The sequence below is a fragment of the Octodon degus genome, unplaced genomic scaffold (assembly GCF_000260255.1).
Source record: "Octodon degus isolate 3935 unplaced genomic scaffold, OctDeg1.0 scaffold00295, whole genome shotgun sequence".
In the NCBI taxonomy this organism is placed as follows: Eukaryota; Metazoa; Chordata; class Mammalia; order Rodentia; family Octodontidae; genus Octodon; species Octodon degus.
In genome coordinates, this window is record NW_004524871.1 from 1,681,022 (window position 1) to 1,688,658 (window position 7,637).

The window sequence follows — 7,637 nt, forward strand, 5'->3', positions numbered from 1 at the left end:
GGTCCGCCGCCCTCACCCCAGAGTCTCTTCTGCAGCCCGGTTCTAGGCGACCTTCTCAGCATTTCTGCACGAAGCGAAGCTCCGCGTCGGGGTGCCGATGCTGACCGTGCCCCAGCCTCCATCCAGACAGGCTCCTGCGAGGAGTGCTGCACGCTAGCTAACTACCTGGTCAACATGCAGTAATTTCTCCGTGTGAAATGCGGTGCAAACGCCACTGCTGGAGGCCTGCGTTCTCGTGGGCTTTCTCTGCAATGCCTGTAAATTAGCTGCAGATACTCTTCTCCGGCCTCGGGAGGCTCCAGGTGCCCCAGGCTCCCTGCTCTTCTGCTGTGGGGCCGTCTTCTCCTGGCAAACCTGTGCTCCTGTCTCCTGAGAAAGCCCCAGCCCGGTGGTGGCCTCCCGAAGGAGGAAGGGAGGCATCTGTGAGGACGGCAGGCAGCCTCGGTGGGCGGGCGTGGGCGGCGGCCCTTTCTGCCTCGCGTTGTGCTTCCCTGATCAGGCTCTTCCCCGCAGCGTGGCTGACTTCTGCTGCCCGCTTCTCCCCAGCTCCAGCCGGCTGGTCGGAACGGTGCCTCCCGAGGGCCCCACACCCTGCATCCATCCCCGCTCTCCTTCGCGTCCCTGCCCCGAAAGCCAGATTTCCCTTCTTTCCTTTCCAGCCTTCCTCCATCCTTCAGTGCGAGGGATGAACCCGGCCCAGAGGCGCAGCGTGAGCGCAGGGCGCCTCCCGGTTCTTCTCTGCTTCCTTCCTGCTCCCTCCCTCCTGGCTTCTGCCGGCCTCTTCCCGCTCTTCCCTGCCTTCTCGCCCTGCGGCCTCCGAGGGCCTCATCTGGCTGCCGGGAAGGTCGGGAGGAGGAGAAGAGCGGGGGGCGGCCCGCAGCCTCGGAGCCCCCTCGCAGCTGCGCCATCTCCCTCCGAGGCGCGCCTGGCTGCTCTGCACCGAGGTCCTTGCCCCTTTGGAGGAGACCCTGGGCAGTGCGCTCCGAGTCGGGGGAAGGGCGGACGCAGTGGCCCCTTCGCCTCGGTTTCACCGTTCCTTTGAGACCCTCTTTTGGGAGACCAATGGCTCCTTTTCAAAGGACTCAAAGGCATGCAGATTTGGTCACTGGATCTGTTGACTGTGGTGCCCTGCCAGGACCCCGCACCTCCCCACCAGGCAGTGAGCTCACCCTGAGCTGCAGCCCACCCGGCCGAGCTGTGAGCGCCCAGCGGCAGTGTAGGGTGAGGATAGGGCCTGCTGAGGCAGGACAGCAGGGCACGAGCTCCCCACTGCAGTGCCTGGGACCTCGGCTTCCTGTAGAGGAAGGAGGAAGAAGGGAGGATGAGCGGGAGGGAGGGAAGCCGGAGGTGCGGATCACATGGAGCACTGTGACCCCACACTTGGAAGGCTGAGGCAGGAGGATCACTTGAGCCTAGGCGTTCAAGGCCGGCCTGGGCAACACAGCAGCAATCTGTCTTAATGAAAGCAATGAGAAAAAAGAATTGCTAAGAAAAAAGATTTGTCTACTCTGATTGAAGCCTACTGGATGTAGTACTGAAATATCACCATTACTACACCAGCTAATGCATGCTAATTGTAATAATGAAAAGGAAGACCAGGCCTAGGCCCCACGCTGCCCAGCCCCCTTGTAGTCCCCTGGTCCCTCTTTGGAAAGAGTGATGCTGCCTATCCCAAGGACCCACGTATGGCTTGGGACGCAGCGCTCGGTGAGCTGGCTCGGGTTCCCCGGCGTCTTCATGGCTTGGCACATGCTCTGTACAGTTCCACAAAAGGTGACAGGGAGAGAATTGAATTCTGCCAGCAGGGAAATAACTGGGACTCCTTCCCTACCTCCTGCTCTGCTTAGTGGAACCCACTGACTCTTGAATTAAAATGGGCCGAGGTTTCAGACCTGCACCAGCTGCTGTCCTGTGCAGCTCCTGTCCCCAGCCTGTGGCACAGGCTGTCAGCCCGGCGTGTGCAGGCCCTCTGAATCCCAGTCCTCCGCTGGGTCCCCACCAGCTGTTGCTTTGTTTCTGCCTCACACCAGCGAAGTAGAATTTGGGCCTCAGGTCTGAGTGACTCCCAGAGCGGCTCCCCCGGCCACCGCTGTGTTCTCCTTCTGGAAGCCGCAGGCAGCATTGTCCCCTCCAGCTGAGTGTTCTCCTTCACGGGATGTCCTGGGACCTCTTGCCCTACCAAAGCACCAAGGAACACCGCCACATAAGTACAGTTCTGCGGGAAATCCCGGGCTGGCTACAAGGTGGATGTGAATACTTCTCTTTTGTAGAGAAACACAGTACAGCAGCTTTTTAGACTTAGACGTGAAGTATGAGTGGTCAAGATATAATAAATATTTACATTTTAAAAATTCTTGGGGCTGGGGAGATGGCTCAGTGGAATAAGCGCTTCCCTGGCAAGTGCAAGGGCCTGAGTTCAATCCCCGGTTCCACCAAAAAAAAAAAAAAAAAAAAAAAAAAAAAAATTCTTACAGTAAAAGACACATTGTCACAAATCTTCCCCATACCTACTTCTTTGCAGACAGTCATCCCACATCCTTGTCACTTCTGCAGTGGCTCTGGAGTCTTCTTTTCTGAGGGTTTTTAGCTGCTGTCCTGGCCGCTTCTGTGTCCTGAATTGACTCTAAATGTTTCTCCTGTTTCTTTTCACTGTGGGAAGACCTGGAAGTCAAAGGGTACCAGGACCAGCGGAGAAGGTGAATGGGGACACAGTGTCATGCTTTTATGAGCTGCCTTTCTGCTGCATGTGCTAGGTGGCAGCGTTCATTGTACTTCTGGGCACATTTTCTAGAGACACTCAAGAGAGAAGACTTCCAGAGCTGCTCTGGAAGTGCCAAGAGTAGCGGGGTGCTGGAAGCGGGGCAGGACCTTGAGAGGGTTTGTGGCAGTGTCCATTTTAGAGTCACTACTCACCGCTGCCACCCCTGCAGGAGTCGCTGTGCTGCATTTCTCTACCTGCTCCCTGAGTGTGCGCCTGTCTGCTGAGCCTTGGCTCCCCCAGCAGCAGCGGGTAGGCACAGGGCAGGAGGAGTGGGCACGTGAGCTCGGCTCTGCCCGCCCTGGAGCTCTGTGAAGTCCCTGTGCTCCTGCCCTGTGACCCAGGTGCTCCTGCATCTGGGGCGGGGAAGTGGCCAGCCAGGGTCACATGCGGTCCTTGGAACGCTCTCCCATCATTACAGACGGTAGCATCCTGGGGAGAGGCACCTAGGGGCCTCGGGGTGCAATTTAGGGCCAACCGCATCCTAGGGTGGGCTTCCTTTCCTTTCTGGATTGTCATTTTAGGAAACCTGCAACAAAAATCACATGACACAGGATAGCTGAGGGAAAAAGAAGAGAAAGGACAAACTGAGGGGAAAAAAGTATTATTTTCTGTCCAAGTTTCATTTACTCTGAGGAAGAAAACCAGAATTAGTTGACCCAGGAGAGACAGCTATGCAGGCAAAGGGTGCGACCCTCAGGACTGCGGTCCTCACTGGCCGCCCGGTGAGGCGAGTCACTGCTGTGCTGCCCTAATTAGGTTTCCTGTGTTGATCCTCACGGACACAGTGCCTGCGAGTTGAGCTTGTAGAGATTCGCCCTGTGTGTGACTGAAGGAGGGCACGCAGGTGGAGGGCTGTGCTTGGCTCCCTTGCGCAGGGGCAGGTCAAGTCCACCAGCGTAGCCGCCTGGGCTGGTGCCTGTCACAGCCTGCACTGTCTGAGTGGCAATAGCTCCCCCAGTGCAGAAGCAGCCCCCATAGCTCAGTCAGGAGGGCACCACAGGGGGTCGTGAGTGGGGCAAGCCAGCCTCCTGCCCTGCAGGAGTTTCGAGCAGTGAAGTCCTTCTGTCGGAGGCATCTTGAGGCTGGGGATGTCATAAGTTTGCGTAGGCAGCTGGGCTGTGATTAGAACTGTGTTTCCTCCTTGCAGGTGGCCCCCGAGGGCCTGGGAAGCTTGAACACTGACAGAGCCCCGCAGGGTCATGAGGAGTGAGTGTCACGTCAGTTCCAAAGAGAAGCATGGGCAGGCCTGGGGTTGGGCTTCGCTGGCCTGCTGTTCTCGGGGAGAAGCGCTCCGAGCACTCTAGCAAGATTTGCGGGCCATTGCCCTGCACTCCCAGGGGATCAGAGCCTGGTGACAAAGCCACCTGACGGGGCTTGAGAGATGGAATGGCGGTGCTTCCTGTGGGTGATCTTACCTTTTAGAGGCCAAGTGTAGTTTTTCATGCTAAGGGAAAGAAGTTCTTCCTCCTGTAATTGCTTTTCTCGGAGCCGTGTTAACAGTGTGAGAGTCCCACTGATGGTTTTTACTTGAATGAGAGCTCACAGAGGGGATATGGTGCTACTTTTGTGTTGCTGGGACAAAACACTTGACACCCACAAGTTAAGGAGGAGAGCTCTTTTTTGGCTCCAGTTTGAAGAGGTTTTAGTTCATAGCCAGCTGCCTCCAAGGCAGGGCGGCAGGCAGAGAGGCCTGGTGGAGGAGAAACAGTCCCTGGCAGGGCGGGCTGGAAGCAGCGAGCCTCCCTTCTCGCCCTTTTTATTCCATCCAGGCTACTAGCTCACTGCTTGGTGCCGCCTGCACCCAGCGTGGAGCCTTCCGCTTCAGTACAGCCGTTCAGCCAGGTGCACGGCCATGCTAAACCAATCACGGGACCAACCCGGCGTGAGATGCCTGACGTCTGGCTCACACACCCATGATCCGGCTCTCAAAGAGCCCCAACTGTGAGCACATCAGGCTTTGGGGGCATCTAGGCGAAGGACCTGGCCGGGGGCAAGAGCTGGGGCTCCAGAGCCAACACGGGAGGGTTTACTGCTTATCCGGGTCACATATTCTCTCGAAGCTCAGTTTCTCTCGTAGGGATGCTCACAGTGTCTGCGTCTTAGAGCAGTCCTCTGGAACACCTTGCGGTCTCTCTCCTTTATTTCTGTTGTTTATTGCCCCGTGCACCTCTTGTTCATGACTATAGCCCCAGGGACTGCATGGATTGGAAATCCACTCTGAATTATTCCTGTATCACCAGACCTTGATCCTCCATTCAGACAAAACATGACTTTGCTGAGGTGGGAGGACTTTCTTCAGGAGGAGATAAATATCTCAGCTACTTAGGAATTTGTGGGCAGAAAACATTACAGCTGGCATAGAGGAATTTATTTTGTTCAGTAAATAATTACTGGATGCTTACAGTGTTCAGGAATTGGCATAGAAACTGGGAATAGAGTAACAGGCAGGAAATAAGGCCTGCTGCATGGTGGCCTAGGGATGGAGGTTTGAACCTTTGGGGAGCAGGTATTAGGGGACTTGGCTAAAATAGGAGGAAGTGCATTTAAGGGGTGCATTGTTGCTTCTTCAGGTGTTAGGCCAAGAGTAGCAGGGTTCTCCTGCCTCCCTGTACCCCAGTGAAAAGCTGCCAAGTAACCTAGCAGAAGTATTCCTGGAGCTAACCCAGCCTCCACGGCAGTCACTGTCCACGCAGGTCTCACTGCAGCTTGTGAGTTATAGCAACTATTGGAAGGTAAACTCTGCCAGGCCTCACTTTTGGGATCCATGGGGTGACTCCCTAAACTTACGAACTGTTTAGCAAATGCAGGTCGTAAAATGGGCCAGGATTGGTGAGATGTCATCTTAGCCTGGGAGAGTAAAGACTTTAAAATCTAAAGTAAAAAAGATCAAAAGCTTTCTGGGCAGAGGGCTGATGGAACAGCACAGAGTGTTCCAGCAGTTGTTACTGTGTTCAGGAATAAAGCGCATGAAGCATCGTGATGATTCTAACCTTTGAAGGGGAGGAGGGCACGCCTGGCATCCCGGCTAGGAGGGAGAGGGAGGAGGCTGGGGGAGCTGGGGTGCAGCTGGGGGCTGCCCCAGGGGGCTTGGCACCCCACTCCATGCCTAGGAGCAGGGCCTGCTGAGATCTGACCAAATGCAGGTAAGGTGTGAGGAAGGTAGTGACAGATCAGAGATCTGGCACAAGCGGCTACCTGAGAGGTGTTCGACTTGGGATGTTGTTCAGGTGGCTAGTATCCCACGCCGTGGCCAGAGGCTGCTTGTTACTAGCACTGAGCAGTGTGCATAGGAACCTGGTGTGATCAAGGGCTGAATTTGCTCCATGAAAGGTGTGTCTTGGGCTGCAGAGATAGCTCAGTGGCATAAGCACCTGCCTGGCAAGCACAAGGTCATGAGTTCAATCCCTGGTACCACACACACACACACACACACACACACACACACAAAGTGTGTTTGCTTCTTCAGCCAGAGAAACAGCTGACAGCAGTAGATTGCGATAGTCCCAGTTATTTCAGAAGAGAGCTGTTCCCAAGGAAAGGCAATTGGAGAGTCATAGCCACTTGGCAAGACAAGAGCAGTAAGGTTTGAGCAGCATTGAGCTGCAAGAATTCTTCACCAGGCCCAAGGTCAGGCCACGCCCCAGGCTGAGGACGGAAGAAGTGTGGCCTCCTTGTGGTTGGCAGAACTGATTTCTTGCTGGGCTAATGTATGCACCTCAGTCGGAGGAGATGCTGCCAAGAATAACATAGAATACTCTGCAGCCTGCAGGAAAAGCCCACACAAATCTATTTTTAATAAGTTCTTGAAAGAAGAAAAACGTGGCAGGCAGTAAATTAATGCAGTTATTGAGAAGTCGCTGCCTCTTACAGAAAGCCTGGATCTCTGTGCGTGCTCCGGCCTTTGCCAGAGCTGGAGGCAGGGCAGGGCTGATACTGGTCGCTCTTGTTTCTCAAACCAAAGTGACATTCAGGCCCCCATAGAGTTCTCGCAAAAGCAGCCCAGTAGCTCAGAGACCCTGACCAGTGTGACACAGAGCATGACTGTCCTACCCTGAGATCCCGAGGGCTCCGGGCTTCTGAAGCCTTGAGGCACTGGGGGACCCGGGTGCGAAGCCCAGAGATGGGAGCTGGTGGTGGAGCAGAGCAGGGCCAGAAGTTCATCGTTGGGAAATCTTGGGAGAGTACAGTTAGCACAAAGATGACAGCTTTAATAAGACAATTAATTAAAAAATCCAAAACTCAGAAAATGAATTAAAAAGCTTGTGTAAAACTAAATTCAGATGACTCACTTATAAATATGGTATTTCTACTGAGGACAGGAGTAGGCTTTCAAATCTTAGCTGTAGCTCTTTACAGATTACAGTTTAATTGCAGTGAATTTTTTAAAATCTAAAATAAGTTCTACATTCTTTTAGTGTGGGCCATTAGAGAGGAACAGTGGTTTCCAACGGTGTGAGGTGTTACATTCCGTGTACATGAACTAAATCCCGCTGTGTGTAAAGTCCAGTTTTCACAGCGGAGCGCGCGTGTGCGTAGTGGACGGGGGTGGGCTGTCTGAGCGCATGCCCGAGCAACCCAGCAAGGTGCCGGCCTCCGGCCTTCAGTCTACAGCGTGTAACACAAGTCATTAAAATGAGCAGGAGCAAAGGACATCAGCGAGGACACCCGCCCCAGCCCCACGGGAGCGCCCTGCTGTGCGCAGAGGGGAGCCGTCCTACTGAGGTGGACTCCGGGGCTGTGGACTCCCGCGCAGGGCTTTTCACACCCGCAGGAAGCGGAACCAATTTCCTTTCTCTCCTTGCTCCTGCTCCCGCCCCGCTCCTCCTCCCGCCCCGCTCCTCCTCCGGCCCCGCTCCTCCTTCCGCCCCGCTCCTCC

At 55.0% G+C, this 7,637-nt stretch overlaps 1 protein-coding gene across 1 annotated transcript in view; it reads left to right on the forward strand.

The window, feature by feature from the left end:
- LOC111814341 (piezo-type mechanosensitive ion channel component 2-like) overlaps positions 1 to 7,637 on the forward strand; it is a 115,732-nt gene that overhangs the window by 44,790 nt on the left and 63,305 nt on the right. The gene's annotated exons all lie outside the window — the stretch shown is intronic.